The 19,334-nt window shown below is 42.1% G+C and overlaps 1 pseudogene; it reads left to right on the top strand.

Moving 5' to 3' along the window:
* The first annotated feature begins 10,782 nt into the window (after window positions 1-10,782).
* Window positions 10,783-18,948, top strand: LOC123483149 (annotated as a pseudogene).
* The last annotated feature ends 386 nt before the right edge of the window (window positions 18,949-19,334 follow it).

Raw genomic sequence — 19,334 nt, 5'->3', positions numbered from 1 at the left:
ACTCATTCCTTCGACGATAAACGCGAATCCGACCATCAACCCTGATGAGACAAAAACGCGACTCGTCAGTGAAGAGCACTTTTTGCCAGTCCTGTCTGGTCGAGCGACGGTGGGTTTGTGCCCATAGGCGACGTTGTTGCCGGTGATGTCTGGTGAGGACCTGCCTTACAATAGGCCTACAAGCCCTCAGAACAGCCTCTCTCAGCCTATTGTGGACAGTCTGAGCACTGATGGAGGGATTGTGCGTTCCTGGTGTAACTCGGGCAGTTGTTGTTGCCATCCTGTACCTGTCCCGCAGGTGTGATGTTCGGATGTACCGATCCTGTGCAGGTGTTGTTACACGTGTCTCCCTGTAGTGCTGTCTTAGGCGTCTCACAGTCGGACATTGCAATTTAGTGCCCTGGCCACATCTGCAGTCCTCATGCCTCCTTGCAGCATGCCTAGGGCCCCTGGGCATCTTTCTTTTGGTGTTTTTCAGAGTCAATAGAAAGGCCTCTTTAGTGTCCTAAGTTTTCATAACTGTGACCTTAATTGCCTACCGTCTGTAAGCTGTTAGTGTCTTAACGACCGTGGTGCATGTTCATTAATTGTTTATGGTTCATTGAACAAGCATGTGTTTAAACCCTTTACAATGAAGATCTGTGAAGTTATTTGGATTTTTACGAATTATCTTTGAAAGACACTGTCCTCAAAAAGGGACGTTTCTTTTTTTTTTTAGTTTACATGAAGGATTTTTCCCTTAGTCTTCCGGGTATTCGAACCAGCAACCTTTTGCTTGCTCCTAACCACTAGGCTACCTGTTGCCCTAGTTCAGTAGATTTATGTTGCATAAATGGCAGTTAAAAGCTGAGTTGCTTATAGAAGAACAAACAAAAAACATAAACAAATGTATAAATTGTGAGATTAATGGAACTGGACAAGATGACGGATGATCAGGGAAGCAGATCTGATGGCATTAAAAACTGAGGAAGCATTGATGGTCTGATGATCCTATGAGTGGAGGAGGGAGCCGGTCAGAGTAGAGAGACAGTCAGCAGCTGCCCCCCCATGTCCTCCGTGCTCTGGGTTGGTGATAGTTAGCTTAGCTGGCTAGCCACTCCTCTCCACTAACTCCATGTAGCACCCACTTGGGTGATGCTATTATGCTGCCTCAAAGGCACTAGAAGCATAACATTATCAGTCAGAGTATCTTATCCACTAGTCCCAGCCATCTCCTCATGCAGTCCTCTCACTTCTTCTGCTTCTCTCCAAGCCGGTGTTGTGGCATTCTAACCCATTCACATCCAAACAGTCTCCAAGCTAGCTTGGTAGGTAGCAAGTGAGCCAAACTGGCAAATTCAAACTTAAAACTCATTCAGGATGACCAATTAATTACGGATTCTGAATTACCAATCAAAAAACAAAAAGCTGATAGAAAAATGGCAAAAGAAAACGACTTAAAGTCCCAGCGCTGTCAAAAACGTGATTTTCCTGTGTTTTATATACACTGAGTATACCAAACTTTAGGAACACCTACCTAATATTCAGTTTTCCCCTTTCCACTAAGACCACGCCCAGACATTCCTAGCTAAATTCTTGATTGTCAAATTGCGCTTTGCTTAGAAACATATTTTTTTTTTGATCATTTTAATTGAAAACAATCACATGAAGATACTTAATTGTTACCCAGAAATGATTTGATATTGAGATAAAAATGTCTGCATTGGACCATTAAAAACAACTAAGGATTAAATGTACAAAAAAATGTATGGGATCGATGATCCATGGCTTCCATAGCGGCACCATCATGGCAATTTTGTATTTATTGTTTATGTTATCAATGTCTGAAATGTATTATCTTTGATTCATTATTTCTGTCATTCGATGATAGATTAACATATTTCTTTATTAATTTTACAGAATATTATCAGTATTATACATGTTTTTTTTTTCAATTCAACTGTACTTTTTGAATATCTATGCATTGTGCTTTTTAATAAACTTTAGTTTTTCATCCAAGAGATGACATTAATGCTTTCTTACAGTAAATGGATGTTGTCATCATTGTCAACTCTTTCATACAACCTGTTTTGGCCAGCCCTCCTTCAGCCTAATAAAGTTATTGGGCTTGTCAATGTATGAGTTAAATCTGTGATCGGTACATACATTTTGGGACTTTTAAATTAAAGACATACTCCGGAACTGTGGAAACTACAAAGTACACTACATGACCAAAAGTATGTGGAAACCTGCTAGTTGAACATCTAATTCCAAAATCATGGGCATTAATATGGAGTTGGTCCCCCCTTTGCTGCTATAACAGCCTCCACTCTTCTGGCAAGGCTTTCCACTAGATGTTGGAGCATTGATGCAGAGACTTGTTTCCATTTAGCCACAAGAGCATTAGTGAGGTCAGACACTGATGTTTGTCGATTAGGTCTGACTCACAGTCGGCGTTCCAATTCATCCCAAAGGTGTTCAATGGGGTTGAGGTCAGGGCTCTGTGCAGGCCAGCGGCGCAGCGGTCTGAGGCACTGCATCTCAGTGTTAGAGGCGTCACTACAGACCCTGGTTCAATTCCAGGCTGTATCACAATCCAGCCGTGATTGGGAGTCCCATAGGGCGGCGCACATTTGGCTCAGTGTTGGCCGGGTAGGCTGTCATTGTAAATACGAATTTGTTCTTATCTGACTTGCCTGGTTAAATATCTATTTTTATGTTCTTCCACACCAATTTCGACAAACCATTTCTGTATGGACCTCGCTTTGTGCCATAGGGCATTGTCATGCTGAAACGGGAAAGGGCATTCTGGCTGTGCGCTCAATTTTATACACCTGTCAGCAACGGGTGTGGCTGAAATAGCCGAATCCACTAATTTGAAGGGGTGTCCACATACTTTTGTGTATATGTACAGTAGTGTATTGTGTAGTATGAGCAGAATTACTGTCTTACCTTAATTACCCAGGAAGTCCCTAGTTTGACAGCGACTGTTTTTCTGGAAGCTGTGTTGCGCCATTTTCCCTACATTTCCCCCAAGTGGGCCAGCCCCCTAGCAATTTGAGTTCAACCAATGAGCTTCAGCCCCTCGCCATGTGAGTGACAGCTAGCAAGAGGCACATCATGCACCCACAGCAGAGTGAGAGAGAGAGCAATCTGCACATATGTGATGTAGTATGCAATTTTCAAGTACCACTTTTGGCTTGTGAGCGATTCTTTCACAACTACTGGCTTAAAAGTGTACAAAAGTACCGGTTCATCTCTTTAATGATATATACCCATTGAATCTTGAAGAATATAACTTATAAATGCCTCATGAGCTTAGTTAAACTGCTGTATCCCATCAGCTTAAGACCCATTGAGATTTTCATAATGACTTTTTAGGGAAGGGTGTGCCTGAAAAGGACCGCTTTCTAATGTCATATCCTCTCTGCAGCAGTTCTGAGGAGCTGGTCAGTACTGGTACTGTGTATCACTTCCTCTTTAACAAACCAGGAAAAGTGCTGGGGTGGCAACATTTCAGAGTTTCAACATCTTTACTGATAACAAAACTCTATAATTGAATGTCTGGCATTTGATTGGAAAACCCCTGGTAATAAAACAGAATAGAATAATATAGACTATTATAGAATAGAATAGAATAGAATATAATAGAAGAGAAGAGAAGAGAAGAGAAGAGAAGAGAAGAGAAGAGAAGAGAAGAGAAGAGAAGAGAAGAGAAGAGAAGAGAAGAGAAGAGAAGAGAAATGTCAAAAGAGAACTCTCCAAAGTAGTACTTTAGGTTGATCAGTTATGGTTTAGTTGCAACATCAGGAAATACTAACAGAAATACATATCAAGAACTTGAGACACGTGACGTCCTTTCTCTGATAAAAATAGTGATGTGCAACATTTTATAACCGCCCCCTCATCTAAGAAAGCAAGGACCTCTCACTATACTTTAACATTAACCTACTGTAGTTCTACATCCAACACACACAAATGTATTGTGTGTTTTTAAAACTGAAATGTGATTGGAAATTGGAAAGAGGTCGTTCAAGTAAGCGTAGATTTCCATACTTTTTCATAATGGTCCCCCGAGGGAATTGAATCGACAACTCTATTCCATTACTGTGCTACATTCCACGTGTAAACTTCCTGACCAGGTCTTGCTCATATTCTCACCATCCTATAGACAAGGTCACAGTGAATAATGACATCACTGTTCCAGTTAGGGGGTTTCTGTGTCTGTGTTAATATCTATGTGGACAGACAGACAGACAGACAGACAGACAGACAGACAGACAGACAGACAGACAGACTGACAGACTGACTGACTGACTGACTGACTGACTGACTGACTGACTGACTGACTGTGTCTGTGTCACGGAGACCACCAGACAGGAAGTGACACATTATGTTACATGAAACGTAGAAGGGGGCCTTTGTCAGTAAGCTGGGACCCACTTCCTCACAAAAAACACACTGAACAATGAGCATGCAGGATAACTCATGCAAACCCTTCTGCAGGCATACGATGCCTACATGAAAATACACACACACACCGTTCTGATACCATCAGCCTGATCACCGCAGTAACAGACCCCAAACACGCACTCCTCATGGTCCAACTCTCAAGCTGAGTGAAGGTGTATTTTTAGAGATCGACTATAAAGTGTGACTTCCTTTTCAACTAACATACAGGCAGTATTTTTTAGAACAGCAGCCCTCATCAAAATAAGTCTCTACTCTCTCTTCTCTACTCTCTCTCTCTTCTCACACAGTGCATTCTGGGTGATTCTGGGAAAAAGCGCGCTCTCCTCCAAGGAGTGAATGTCCCGAGACAGAAGAGTCATTTTCCTGTGCGTTTTTGCTGCCAACTTTACTTTATTTTTCTTTTTTCCATCGCAACTTTTTTCCCTCATTCAACTTTTTCACTCCGGACGCTTTATCTGGACATGGTTCGTCAACATCTTCAACAGCCGAAGCTAAGTAGTAACATTAACATGATGTCTTCTAATTGCAGTCGCTGTACTCATAATATACAGGAGAACGATCGCCTTACGGCGAGAATAGCTGTGCTACAAGCCCAGCTTCAGACGCAATCGTTAGGCAAGGGTAATTTCAGTGTAGGAAAGGAAGAAACAGCGTCTGTGCCACCAGTAAGTACAGATAGTAACGTTAGTATAAATCCCCCCGCACAGTCCCCGCAGCCGGACAACTTTCTCATGGCTTCTGGAGGGAAATACTGTCGGAATGCTCAACCGGTGTCGCTCATTCAGCCGACAGAAACTTTCAACCGGTTTTCCCCATTATGTAGCGAGTCGGAGTCTGAGTCTGAGTCTTCTCTTGTCTCTACTCCTCCCGTTACGGGGTCTGAGACGCCGAAGGCTCCCACCATTAGCTCGGACAAATTGAAAACCCTAGTCATTGGCGACTCCATTACCCGCAGTATTAGACTTAAAACGAATCACCCAGCGATCATACACTGTTTACCAGGGGGCAGGGCTACCGACGTTAAGGCTAATCTAAAGATGGTGCTGGCTAAAGCTAAAACTGGCGAGTGTAGAGAGTATAGAGATATTGTTATCCACGTCGGCACCAACGATGTTAGGATGAAACAGTCAGAGGTCACCAAGTGCAACATAGCTTCAGCGTGTAAATCAGCTAGAAAGATGTGTCGGCATCGAGTAATTGTCTCTGGCCCCCTCCCAGTTAGGGGGAGTGACGAGCTCTACAGCAGAGTCTCAGCACTCAATCGCTGGTTGAAAACTGTTTTCTGCCCCTCCCAAAAGATAGAATTTGTAGATAATTGGCCCTCTTTCTGGGACTCACCCACAAACAGGACCAAGCCTGACCTGCTGAGGAGTGACGGACTCATCCTAGCTGGAGGGGTGCTCTCATCTTATCTACCAACATAGATAGGGCTCTAACTCCTCTAGCCCCACAGTGAAATAGGGTGCAGGCCAGGCAGCAGGCTGTTAGCCAACCTGCCAGCTTAGTGGAGTCTGCCAATAGCATAGTCAGTGTAGTCAGCTCAGCCATACCCATTGAGACTGTGTCTGTGCCTCGACCTAGGTTGGGCAAAACTAAACATGGCGGTGTTCGCCTTAGCAATCTTATTAGGATAAAGACCTCCTCCATTCCTGCCATTATTGAAAGAGATCGTGATACCTCACATCTCAAAATAGGGTTACTTAATGTTAGATCCCTCACTTCAAAGGCAGTCATAGTCAATGAACTAATCACTGATCATAATCTTGATGTGATTGGCCTGACTGAAACATGGCTTAAGCCTGATGAATTTGCTGTGTTAAATGAGGCCTCACCTCCTGGTTACACTAGTGACCATATTCCCCGTGCATCCCGCAAAGGCGGAGGTGTTGCTAACATTTACGATAGCAAATTTCAATTTACAAAAAAAAAAATGGCGTTTTCGTCTTTTGAGCTTCTAGTCATGAAATCTATGCAGCCTACTCAATCACTTTTTATAGCTACTGTTTACAGGCCTCCTGGGCCATATACAGCGTTCCTCTCTGAGTTTCCTGAATTCCTATCAGACCTTGTAGTCATAGCAGATCATATTCTAATTTTTGGTGATTTTAATATTCACATGGAGAAGTCCACAGACCCACTCCAAAAGTCTTTCGGAGCCATCATCGACTCAGTGGGTTTTGTCCAACATGTCTCTGGACCTACTCACTGCCACAGTCATACTCTGGACCTAGTTTTGTCCCATGGAATAAATGTTGTAGATCTTAATGTTTTTCCACAAAATCCTGGACTATCGGACCACCATTTTATTACGTTTGCAATCGCAACAAATAATCTGCTCAGACCCCAACCAAGGAGCATCAAAAGTCGTGCTATAAATTCTCAGACAACACAAAAATTCCTTGATGCCCTTCCAGACTCCTTCTGCCTACCCAAGGACGTCAGAGGACAAAAATCAGTTAACCACTTAACTGAGGAACTCAATTTAACCTTGCGCAATACCCTAGATGCAGTTGCACCCCTAAAAACTAAAAACATTTGTCATAAGAAACTAGCTCCCTGGTATACAGAAAATACCCGAGCTTTGAAGCAAGCTTCCAGGAAATTGGAACGGAAATGGCGCCACACCAAACTGGAAGTCTTCCGACTAGCTTGGAAAGACAGTACCGTGCAGTACCGAAGAGCCCTCACTGCTGCTCGATCATCCTACTTTTCCAACTTAATCGAGGAAAATAAGAACAATCCAAAATTTCTTTTTGATACTGTTGCAAAGCTAACTAAAAAGCAGCATTCCCCAAGAGAGGATGGCTTTCACTTCAGCAGTAATAAATTCATGAACTTCTTTGAGGAAAAGATCATGACCATTAGAAAGCAAATTACGGACTCCTCTTTGAATCTGCGTATTCCTCCAGGGCTTAGCTGTCCTGGATCTGCACAGCTCTGCGAGGGCCTGGGATCGGGAGAGACACTTAAGTGTTTTAGTACTATATCTCTTGACACAATGATGAAAATAATCATGGCCTCTAAACCTTCAAGCTGCATACTGGATCCTATTCCTACTAAACTGCTGAAGGAGCTGCTTCCTGTGCTTGGCCCTCCTATGTTGAACATAATAAACAGCTCTCTATCCACCGGATGTGTACCAAACTCACTAAAAGTGGCAGTGATAAAGCCTCTCTTGAAAAAGCCAAACCTTGACCCGGAAAATATAAAAAACTATCGGCCTATATCGAATCTTCCATTCCTCTCAAAAATTTTAGAAAAAGCTGTTGCGCAGCAACTCACTGCCTTTCTGAAGACAAACAATGTATACGAAATGCTTCAGTCTGGTTTTAGACCCCATCATAGCACTGAGACTGCACTTGTGAAGGTGGTAAATGACCTTTTAATGGCGTCAGACCGAGGCTCTGCATCTGTCCTCGTGCTACTAGACCTTAGTGCTGCCTTTGACACCATCGATCACCACATTCTTTTGGAGAGACTGGAAACCCAAATTGGTCTACACGGACAAGTTCTGGCCTGGTTTAGATCTTACCTGTCGGAAAGATATCAGTTTGTCTCTGTGAATGGTCTGTCCTCCGACAAATCAACTGTACATTTCGGTGTTCCTCAAGGTTCCGTTTTAGGACCACTATTGTTTTCACTATATATTTTACCTCTTGGGGATGTTATTCGAAAACATAATGTTAACTTTCACTGCTATGCGGATGACACACAGCTGTACATTTCAATGAAACATGGTGAAGCCCCAAAATTGCCCTCGCTAGAAGCCTGTGTTTCAGACATAAGGAAGTGGATGGCTGAAAACTTTCTACTTTTAAACTCGGACAAAACAGAGATGCTTGTTCTAGGTCCCAAGAAACAAAGAGATCTTCTGTTAAATCTGACAATTCATCTTGATGGTTGTAAAGTCGTCTCAAATAAAACTGTGAAGGACCTCGGCGTTACTCTTGACCCTGATCTCTCTTTTGACGAACATATCAAGACTGTTTCAAGGACAGCTTTTTTCCATCTACGTAACATTGCAAAAATCAGAAATTTTCTGTCCAAAAATGATGCAGAAAAATTAATCCATGCATTTGTTACTTCTAGGTTAGACTACTGCAATGCTCTACTTTCCGGCTACCCGGATAAAGCACTAAATAAACTTCAGTTAGTGCTAAATACGGCTGCTAGAATCCTGACTAGAACCAAGAAATTTGATCATATTACTCCAGTGCTAGCTTCCCTACACTGGCTTCCTGTTAAGGCAAGGGCTGATTTCAAGGTTTTACTGTTAACCTATAAAGCGTTACATGGGCTTGCTCCTACCTATCTTTCCGAGTTGGTCCTGCCGTACATACCAATACGTACGCTACGGTCACAAGACGCAGGCCTCCTAATTGTCCCTAGAATTTCTAAGCAAACAGCGGGAGGCAGGGCTTTCTCCTATAGATCTCCATTTTTATGGAACAGTCTGCCTACCCATGTGAGAGACGCAGACTCGGTCTCAACCTTTAAGTCTTTACTGAAGACTTATCTCTTCAGTAGGTCATATGATTGAGTGTAGTCTGGCCCAGGAGTGTGAAGGTGAACGGAAAGGCTCTGGAGCAACGAACAGCCCTTGCTGTCTCTGCCAGGCCGGTTCCCCTCTCTCCACTGGGGTTCTCTGCCTCTAACCAATCAATTTTATTTTATATATAGCCCTTCTTACATCAGCTAATATCTCGAAGTGCTGTACAGAAACCCAGCCTAAAACCGCAAACAGCTAGTAATGCAGGTGTAGAAGCACGGTGGCTAGGAAAAACTCCCTAGAAAGGCCAAAACCTAGGAAGAAACCTAGAGAGGAACCAGGCTATGAGGGGTGGCCAGTCCTCTTCTGGCTGTGCCGGGTGGAGATTATAACAGAACCATGCCAAGATGTTCAAAAATGTTCATAAGTGACAAGCATGGTCAAATAATAATCAGGAATAAATCTCAGTTGGCTTTTCATAGCCGATCATTAAGAGTTGAAAACAGCAGGTCTGGGACAGGTAGGGGTTCCATAACCGCAGGCAGAACAGTTGAAACTGGAATAGCAGCAAGGCCAGGCGGACTGGGGACAGCAAGGAGTCACCACGGCCGGTAGTCCCGACGTATGGTCCTAGGGCTCAGGTCTCTCAGTTGGCTTTTCATAGCCGATCATTAAGAGTTGAAAACAGCAGTAACCCTGTTACAGGGGCTGAGTCACTGGCTTGCTGGTGCTCTTTCATGCCGTCCCTAGGAGGGGTGCGTCACTTGAGTGGGTTGAGTTACTGACGTGATCTTCCTGTCTGGGTTGGCGCCCCCCCTTGGTTTGTGGTGGAGACCTCTGTGGGCTATACTCGGCCTTGTCTCAGGATTGTAAGTTGGTGGTTGAGGATATCCCTCTAGTGGTGCGGGGGCTGTGCTTTGGCAGAGTGGGTGGGGTTATATCCTTCCTGTTTGGCCCTGTCCGGGGGTTTCTTCGGATGGGGCCACAGTGTCTCCGGACCGCTCCTGTCTCAGCCTCCAGTATTTATGCTGCAGTAGTTTATGTGTCGGGGGGCTGGGGTTAGTTGGTTATACCTGGAGTACTTCTCCTGTCTTATCCCGTGTCCTGTGTGAATTTAAGTATGCTCTCTCTAATTCTCTCGTTCTCTCTTTCTCTCTGAGAACCTGAGCCCTAGGACCATACGTCAGGACTACCGGGCATGCTGACACCTTGCTGTCCCCAGTCCGCCTGGCCTTGCTGCTATTCCAGTTTCAACTGTTCTGCCTGCGGTTACGAAACCCCTACCTGTCCCAGACCTGCTGTTTTCAACTCTTAATGATCGGCTATGAAAAGCCAACTGAGAGACCTGAGCCCTAGGACCATACGTCGGGACTACCGGCCATGGTGACTCCTTGCTGTCCCCAGTCCGCCTGGCCTTGCTGCTATTCCAGTTTCAACTGTTCTGCCTGCGGTTATGGAACCCCTACCTGTCCCAGACCTGCTGTTTTCAACTCTTAATGATCGGCTATGAAAAGCCAACTGAGATTTATTCCTGATTATTATTTGACCATGCTTGTCACTTATGAACATTTTTGAACATCTTGGCATTTTTCTGTTATAACCTCCACCCGGCACAGCCAGAAGAGGACTGGCCACCCCTCATAGCCTGGTTCCTCTCTAGGTTTCTTCCTAGGTTTTGGCCTTTCTAGGGAGTTTTTCCTAGCCACCGTGCTTCTACACCTGCATTACTAGCTGTTTGGGGTTTTAGGCTGGGTTTCTGTACAGCACTTCGAGATATTAGCTGATGTACGAAGGGCTATATAAAATAAAATTGATTGATTGATTGATCTTCTCTGTGTGTTTTGGTGAGTCTAGCTAGCTACCAGTCAGTCACAGAGAGATAGGGAGGACGTACAGCCAGAGGAAACAGACACACAGCACCTAACAGAGATGTCTGGTGGTCCCCTCTCCTGCTTCTCCAAACAGGGAATACTCCTACTCTCTATCCTCCACTATGGTTAGTATTGTATGGATTCTTCACTTTCTCCTGTTCATGTTTTGTATCTATTACATGTACTTGCTTGCATAATAAAGGTAGGAAAACTGTTCAACGGTTAACTTCCTTGTTGGTTTGTACATGGTGTGTGTTGATTGGGAAGTGCCTTGTCAGTGATTGGTTGGATATCTCAAAACATTTACTTTGTTACTGTGTGATAACACCTCTGCCTATATTCAGACAAACATGTATGGTGTTTTGATAATGCATTATTTTATGAAACACATTCCGTCTGTGATGGTGTGGTTGGATCAATAGCTTTTGCAGTGCCTCTGGAAAGCAGGAGATCTTACGATCATGTTCTAGATGCATGTCATTCATTATATTTAAGGTGATACTGGATTGTATCCAATGTTTTTAAGGCGTCCCTTGCAAAAATAACTCGCTATCACTTTATTTGGATAGTCCCATGTAGGTAGTTTGTAGATGATTTGTAGATGTTCAATAACTGTCAACAACATTTCCACTAACTATCTACTAACCCTAACCCTAGCCCTAACTCTAACTTTAACTCTCATCCTAACCTTAACCTTTACCCTAACCATTATTCTAAACCTAACCTTTACTTAAACTTAGCAAGCAGTTGCTTTTCAACAGATAGTTTGTTGATAGTATGAGTGCATTCGGAAAGTATTCAGATCACCTCCATTTTTCCACATTTTCTTACGTTACACCCCTATTCTAAAATGGAATAAATCAATACAAATGTTCATCAATCTACACACAATACCCCATTTTAACAATGCAAAAACAGGTTTTTAGAAATTTTTGCAAATATATTAAAAATGAAAAAACAGATACCTTACTTACATAAGTATGCTATGAGAATCGAAATTAAGCTCAGGTGCATCCTGTTTCCATTGATAATCCTTGAAATGTGTTTACAACTTGATTGGAGTCCACCTGCGGTAAATTCAATTGATTTGTCATGATTTGGAAAGGCACACACCTGTCTCTATATAAGATCCCACAGTTGACAGTGCATGTCAGAGCAAAAAACAAGCCATGAGGTCGAAGGAATTGTCCGTAGAGCTCCGAGACAGGATTGTGTTGAGGCACAGATCTGTGGAATGTTACCATAAAATGTCTGCAGCAATGAAGGTCCCCAAGAACACAGCGGCCTCGATCATTCTTAAATGGAAGAAGTTTGGAACCACCAAGACTCTTCCTAGAGCTGGCCGCCCGGCCAAACTGAGCAATCAGGGGAGAAGGGCCTTGGTCAGTGAGGTGACTGAGAACCCGATGGTCACTCTGACAGAGCTCCAGAGTTCCTTTGTGGAGATGGGAGAACCTTCCAGAAGTACAACCATCTCTGCAGCACTCCACCAATCAGGCCTTTATGGTAGAGTGGCCAGATGGAAGCCACTCCTCAGTAAAAGGCACAAGACAGCCCGCTTGGAGTTTGCCAAAAGGAACCTAAAGGACACTCAGACCATGAGAAACAAGATTCTCTGGTCTGATGAAATCAAGATTGAACGTTTTGGCCTGAATGCCAAGCGTCACATCTAGAAGAAACCTGGCACCATCCCTATAGTGAAGCATGGTGGTGTCAGCATCATGCTATGTTGTTTTTTTTCAGCGGCAAGGACTGGGAGATTAGTCAGGATCGAAGGAAAGATGAACGCCGCAAAGTACAAAGAGGTCATTGATGAAAACCTGCTCTAGAGCGCTCAGGACCTCAGACTGGGGCGACGGTTCACCTTCCAACAGGACAACAACCCTAAGCACACAGCCAAGACAATGCAGGAGTGGCTTTGGGACAAGTCTCTGAATGTCCTTGAGTGGCCCAGCCAGAGCCCAGACTTGAACCCGATCTAACATCTCTGGAGAGACCTGAATATAGCTGTGCAGCGACGCTCTCCATCCAACCTGAGGATCTGCAGAGAAGAATGGAGAAACTCCCCAAATACAGGTGTGCCAAGCTTGTAGCATCATACCTAAGAATATTTTAGGCTGTAATCGCTGCCAAAGGTGCTTCAACAAAGTACTGAATATTTCAGTATTTAAATTGTAATTAATTTGTACACATTTCTAAAAACCTGTTTTTGCTTTGTCATTATGGGGTATTGTGTGTAGATTGATGAGGGAAAAATAACAATTGAACCAATTTTAGAATAAGGCTGTAACGTAACAAAATGTGAAAAAAGTCATGCGGTCTGAATACATTCCGAATGCACTATATATGGTACTATCCAAATAAAGTGTGACCAAATAACTTGTCTGCAGGACAAGAACAACTGCTGTTATGTCCTACATATTAAAGTTTGCGTCATTGTAACTGCATTCTTTTTTTCATAATTAATGAAATAAGACATTTTTTTAAGCTTAATAATACATAATTGATTGTTGCCCATGGAGTGTATGATGCATTTCTGGTGCATAATTACACAGTAAAAACATTATGTAATAATATTAATAATAATAGTCATTATAGTAAAATTAGTAATAATAAAAATAATAGTAACAATAAAAATAATAGTAATAATAGTATAAAAATATATATATTTAATTGTAATAATAATAACAATGATAATAACAATAATAATAATACAAATAACAATAATAATAATAATAATAATAATAATAATAATAATAATAATAATAACAATAATGATAATAATGATACTAGTAATAGTAGTAATAATAGTAATAATAATAATAATACATGGTTTTTATATAGAGCTTTTCATGGATCCAAAATGTTTGCATTTCCACATAGTCGATTTGTACTTAGACGTGAGCCAAGGAGCATTTATTGATAAAGATCCACCCCATACTTCTCTTGTCCTGTAATCTCATCCTGTTCTGCTGAATGTGGGGGAGGAGTGGACTTTAATAAACTAAAGTATAGGACCCACACACTCAAATATGTAAAGATATGTTAAATGTGGATATTTTAAATGTCATACAGTATAAATGAAACCTGGAAAAGTGCTGTTTAAATTAAATCCATTATTATCTATTCATTGATGGGTAACACTTTACATTGCAGTATATTATTGTGTAATTATTTGTGTAGGCACACGGTAGGTACACTGTGTACAGTGTAACAATGAGTAACTACAATACTTTCTACACTGTACTTACATGAATAATAAATACACAGTAATAACAGCCCTGTAGTGTAAGTGTAACCATTGATTGATGTCAGAATGTCATGTTGTGTATTTGTGTGTTTCAGGTGTGGGTATTTCTATGTTGTTCAACAATGGAGTGGGGGACTCAGTGGAGCTACCCTCAGGCTTAGAAAGGAAAGATTTAAAGTCAATGGAGTGGAAGTATAACAAAATGGTCATTGCAGAATTTGAAGATAACTTTACCTTACCAAGATCACAGTTTGAGGGGAGACTAGAGATGAACGACAATAACTTCAGTTTAACAATCAGAGAACTGACACTGCAAGACTCAGGGGAATTTCTAGTTTCTGCCGCATCAAACGAAGGACTACACACATTAACGATCACAGGAAAGTACGTTTTCAACGATTCTTCGTCAAATTAGTGAACAATTTGAACATTTTCACAACTTCTAAAAGTTGCTGCGACTCTACTGGTGAAGCAGTCACGTAATCAAATCAAATGTTACCGAATACAACAGGTGTAAACTTTTCTGTGAAATGCTTACTTACAAGCCCTTAACCAACATTGCAGTTTTAAGAAAATAGAGTTAAGAAAATATTTAGTAAATAAACAATAATGGGGCTACATACAGGGGGTACTGGTACCGAGTCAATGTGCAGGGGTACAGGTTAGTCAAGGTAATTTGTACATGAAGGTAGGGGTAAAGTGAATATATGCATAGATAATAAACAGCGGGGGGCGGTCATTACAAATAGTTCAGGTGGCCATTTTATTAATTTTGCAGCAGTCTTACGGCTTGGGGGTATAAGCTGTTGAGAAGCCTTTTGGACCTAGATTTGGCGCTCCGGCACCGCTTGCCGTGCGGTAGCAGAGAGAACAGTCTATGACTTGGGGGACTGGAGTCTTTGACAATTTTGAGGGCCTTCCTCTGACACCGCCTGGTATAGAGGTCCTCGATGGCAGGAAGCTTGGCCCCAGTAATGTACTGGGCCGTACGCACTACCCGCTGTAGCGCCTTACGGTCGGATGCCGAGCACTTGCCATACCAGGCGGTGATGGAACCGGTCAGGATGCTCTCGATGGTGCAGCTGTAGAACTTTATGAGGATCTGGGGACCCATGCCAAATCTTTTCAGTCTCCTGAGGGGGAAAAGGCGTTGTCATGCCCTCTTCACAACTTTCTTGGTATGTTTGGACCATAATAGTTTGTTGGTGATATGGACACCAAGAAACTTGAAACTCTTGACCCGCTTCACTACTGCCCTGTCGATTTGAATGGGAGCATGTTCGACCCTCCTTTTCCTGTAGTCCACGATCATCTCCTTTGTCTTGCTCAAGTTGAGGGAGAGGTTGCTGTCCTGGCACCACACTGCCAGGTCTCTGACCTCCTCCTCATCATTGTCGGTGATCAGGCCTACCACCATTATGTCGTCAGCAAACTTAATGATGGTGTTGGAGTTGTGCTTGGCCACGCAGTCGTGGGTGAACATGGAGAACAGGAGAGGACTAAGCACACACCCCTGAGGGGCCCCCGTGTTGAGGATCAGCGTGGCAGATGTGTTGTTGCCTACCCTTACCAGATTCCAACCATGACCATCCATCTTCAGATCCATGGTAGGCTGCTTTGTGTTATTCCAAAGTTTTATCCTGTATTGTCTATCTCCTGAAGGTATGGTCCATTTAGAATGATTCTCTCTCTCTCTCTCTCTCTCTCTCTCTCTCTCTCTCTCTCTCTCTCTCTCTCTCTCTCTCTCTCTCTCTCTCTCTCTCTTGCCTCTCTCTTTCTCTCTCTCTCTCTCTCTGTTTCTCTCTCTCTCTCTGTCTCCCCCCCTCTCTCTCTCTATCTCTGTGTTTCTCTCTCCGTTTCTCTCTCTCTCTCTCTCTCTCTCTCTCTCTCTCTCTCTCTCTCTCTCTCTCTCTCTCTCTCTCTCTCTCTCTCTCTCTCTCTCTCTCTCTCTCTCTCTCTCTCTCTCTCTCTCTCTCTCTCTCTCTCTCTCTGTTTCTCTCTCTCTCTTGCTCTCTCTCTCTCTCTGTTTCTCTCTCTCTCTCTATCTCTGTGTTTGTCTGTCTGTTTCTCTCTCTGTCTCTCTCTCTCTCTTGCTCTCGCTCTCTCTCTCTCTCAGAGCCGATATCCAAGGTGGCGATCCAGAAGAAGATGTAGCTATTGGCCAACCAGTCCTGTTCAGTGTGGCTGCTGTGCAACGTGTCAGTCTGCTCCAACCTCTCCTACACCTGGGAGAGAGGGAATGAGACGTACAGGGACGACCAGCAGATACACTTCTCTCTGTCACCAGCAGACGGAGACATCAGTGTAACCTGCAACGCCTCCGACTCAGTCAGTTGGAAATCTGCATCTACAACAGTAAAGTGTAGTAATGACACAACAACCCCAGGTAACCAAATATCATAATAATCCACTCCATACACTTTTCATACAGTGTGCTTCTGTGCTTATGTTGTCAAATATAATATACAGTATTATGTAATACATGTGATTACATTGGGGAGATATAATATAGAACTCTGTAGGCTTTAGCATATTGCAGAGTCTAATCCAGTGGTTCCCAGCTCCAGTCCTCCAGTACCCCCAACAGTACACATTTTTATTGTAGCCCGGGACAAGCACACATGATTCTACTTGTCATTAATCATCAGGCCCTCATTGAGTTAATTCCGAGTTTTTTTGGTCTGGGACTACAACATAAAATGTGTGCTGTTGGGGGTACTAGAGGACTGGAGTTGGGAACCACTGGTCTAATCCAGTGTTTCTTAGTCCTGGTCCTGGGGACAATTTAGTTGTTGCCCTAACACTACACGCTTGATTCCACTAAGGTATGATGATGAGTTGATTAGTGGAATCAGGTGTGTTAGTGCTAGGGCAAAAAAGAAAACGTGGACCCCTTTGGGTCTCCATGACCAGGTTTAAGAAACACCAGTCTAATCACATCTGTGTTATAGAGTATGATACATGGCTGGCCCGGTATTGGATCTACATCGGGGTACCAGTAGGTGGCGCTGTGGTGCTGATCCTCACTGTAGCTGTGGCAGTGTATTGCTGCAGGGGCCGCTGTAACACGGGTTTGTACAGCATAGGGGCCTCATCTATACTTAAAGGGACATTTTAGGCTTTGGATGTATTCTTAGGATGTTTCTGATGTGGCATAAGCATAATTAGATATTTTGTTCAAAATGTTGGGCTTAGGGATATTATGGAAATCGGAAAGCGAGTGTGAAACTTCAGAAGTGTGTAATGTATTAATTATTGGGTATGTTTGTGGATATCCTGTTTAGTATCTATCTTATTGGTTGATATTTTGTTCTTGTCATAAACAGCAGATCTAACTGACAACACAAGAATGAAAGATGTAAGTATGGAGTAAACTACCAGAATTTTGGTAACTTTCAAGAATTGTATGTAATTTATCACTAGACAACTAGAGCCCCTTTTGGTATTTCAGATGATCACAGGTGTCTGTAATTATCTCTGGCCCTTTGTGTGGCCTTATCACGTAAAATATATGAAATAACTAAATAAGATGATTTAAAATAATTAAATTGAATCACAAAGCTGTGAAAAAAAATCAAAACAATGTTTTATATGAGGGTTTTAGCATAAATATCCTTTATATTTGTTAAAAAAAAAAATGTGGGGTCAAACTGGTGGCACTTGTGAAAAAAGTTAATAGCTGGAAGAGTTACAGAGTTAATTGAAAATATGGCCATTGTTGATTAGATGCTTTTTAAAATTAATTAGGCTAGTTTATCTTGAACCATATGGTCTATCCACTAGAAACTCACAGACAATATGGACACAGCAGAGGTGTAAAGTACTTAAGTAAAAATATTTTAAAGTACTACTTAAGTAGTCATTTTGGGTATCTGTACTTTACTTTACTATTTATATTTATGACAACTTTTACTTTTACTCCGCTACATTCCTAAAGAAAATAATGTACTTTTTACTCCATACACATCCCTGACACCCAAAAGTATTCATTACATTTTGAATGCTTAGCAGGACAGGAAAGTGGTCCAATTCACACACTTATCAACAGAACATCCCTGGTCATCCCTACTGCCTCTGATCGAAAATCCGATTTATTCAATTCTCCACATGGTCTAAAGGGCAGATCATGTAATATAACAGGCTTTCAAAATTAAAATGTACAATTTATACATAAAATATCAAAGGGATGTTCCTCTGGATTATATGTATAAAGTGGTTACTATGGAGACTGGGATGTCCAAGCACTGTTTTCATGGAACAACCATGTATGTGTACTGTATTCCACTATACTGTGTATTGTAATTGCTGATAGGCAGTGTTTTTGTGCAATGTTCATCCATTTTGTTTAGAGGTTTAAGTACCTTTTTCTGTATATATTCCAGACAAGATCAAACAGTCAGGCAATGTCCATCTATGAGACAGTAGGTGATCTGGCTGTCCCAAAACTGAACACGGTGAGAGCGAGACATGAATGGTCATACCTGATATCTTTGAACATAAATAAAATAAAACAGTCTCTGCGTGAATAGGAGACTATGTAGTCTACTTGGAAATTGTCTACATTTCATAATGCTGAAACAGTTTCTTCTTGGTTGCCTGTCACATTTAGCCGCAGACTCTGTATGACAAGATCACATTTGGACGCCAGCCAGAAGCCCCTTCTTCTTCCAACCAGGAAGTACTGTGAGCTGAACAGGATGTGGTCATAATCTGGGCATCTATAGATATAGAACCCTCTGCATCCTCAGCATCCTTCATGTTTACCTTCTGTACATAGATGTTACTGTTTCATTTCATCACGACCTGCACATTTCTGTTTTGTTTTGCTTACTTGTTCAGAACTAGAATCTTCGTCTGTTCATGATCATTATGTGGTACAACTTGTTATTTTCCAGATATTCAGAGTTACATAACTATTTCCTAGGTTCTATTGCATTCTATTGTTGCATTAACTGTTTATATTTGCGTAATAACAACTAATAGCAATACAAAAATATATTCTTAAAGATTACCAGTGATTCTGTGGGACTCTACAAGCGTTGAAAACAATTGATTTGTTTGTATTGTAGTTTAGATGTGTATTGTACAGTAAAAAGTTTTACATTCCACAGACATGCTTTGTAGAAATCACATAGGCCACATTCCCATCAATTCAAAATATGCTCAAACTATATTTTGTTATTGTGTGAAATCAGACAATGAATAGACCTTAAAACAATAATACTGTCTTTACATATTGAGAAAAAGGAGAGAACATCCTAATAAATATAAT

Source organism: Coregonus clupeaformis, unplaced genomic scaffold (assembly GCF_020615455.1).
Source record: "Coregonus clupeaformis isolate EN_2021a unplaced genomic scaffold, ASM2061545v1 scaf0039, whole genome shotgun sequence".
NCBI lineage: Eukaryota > Metazoa > Chordata > Actinopteri > Salmoniformes > Salmonidae > Coregonus > Coregonus clupeaformis.
The sequence above is the reverse complement of the archived record's forward strand: the minus strand, read 5'-3'. Positions and strand labels throughout refer to the sequence as shown.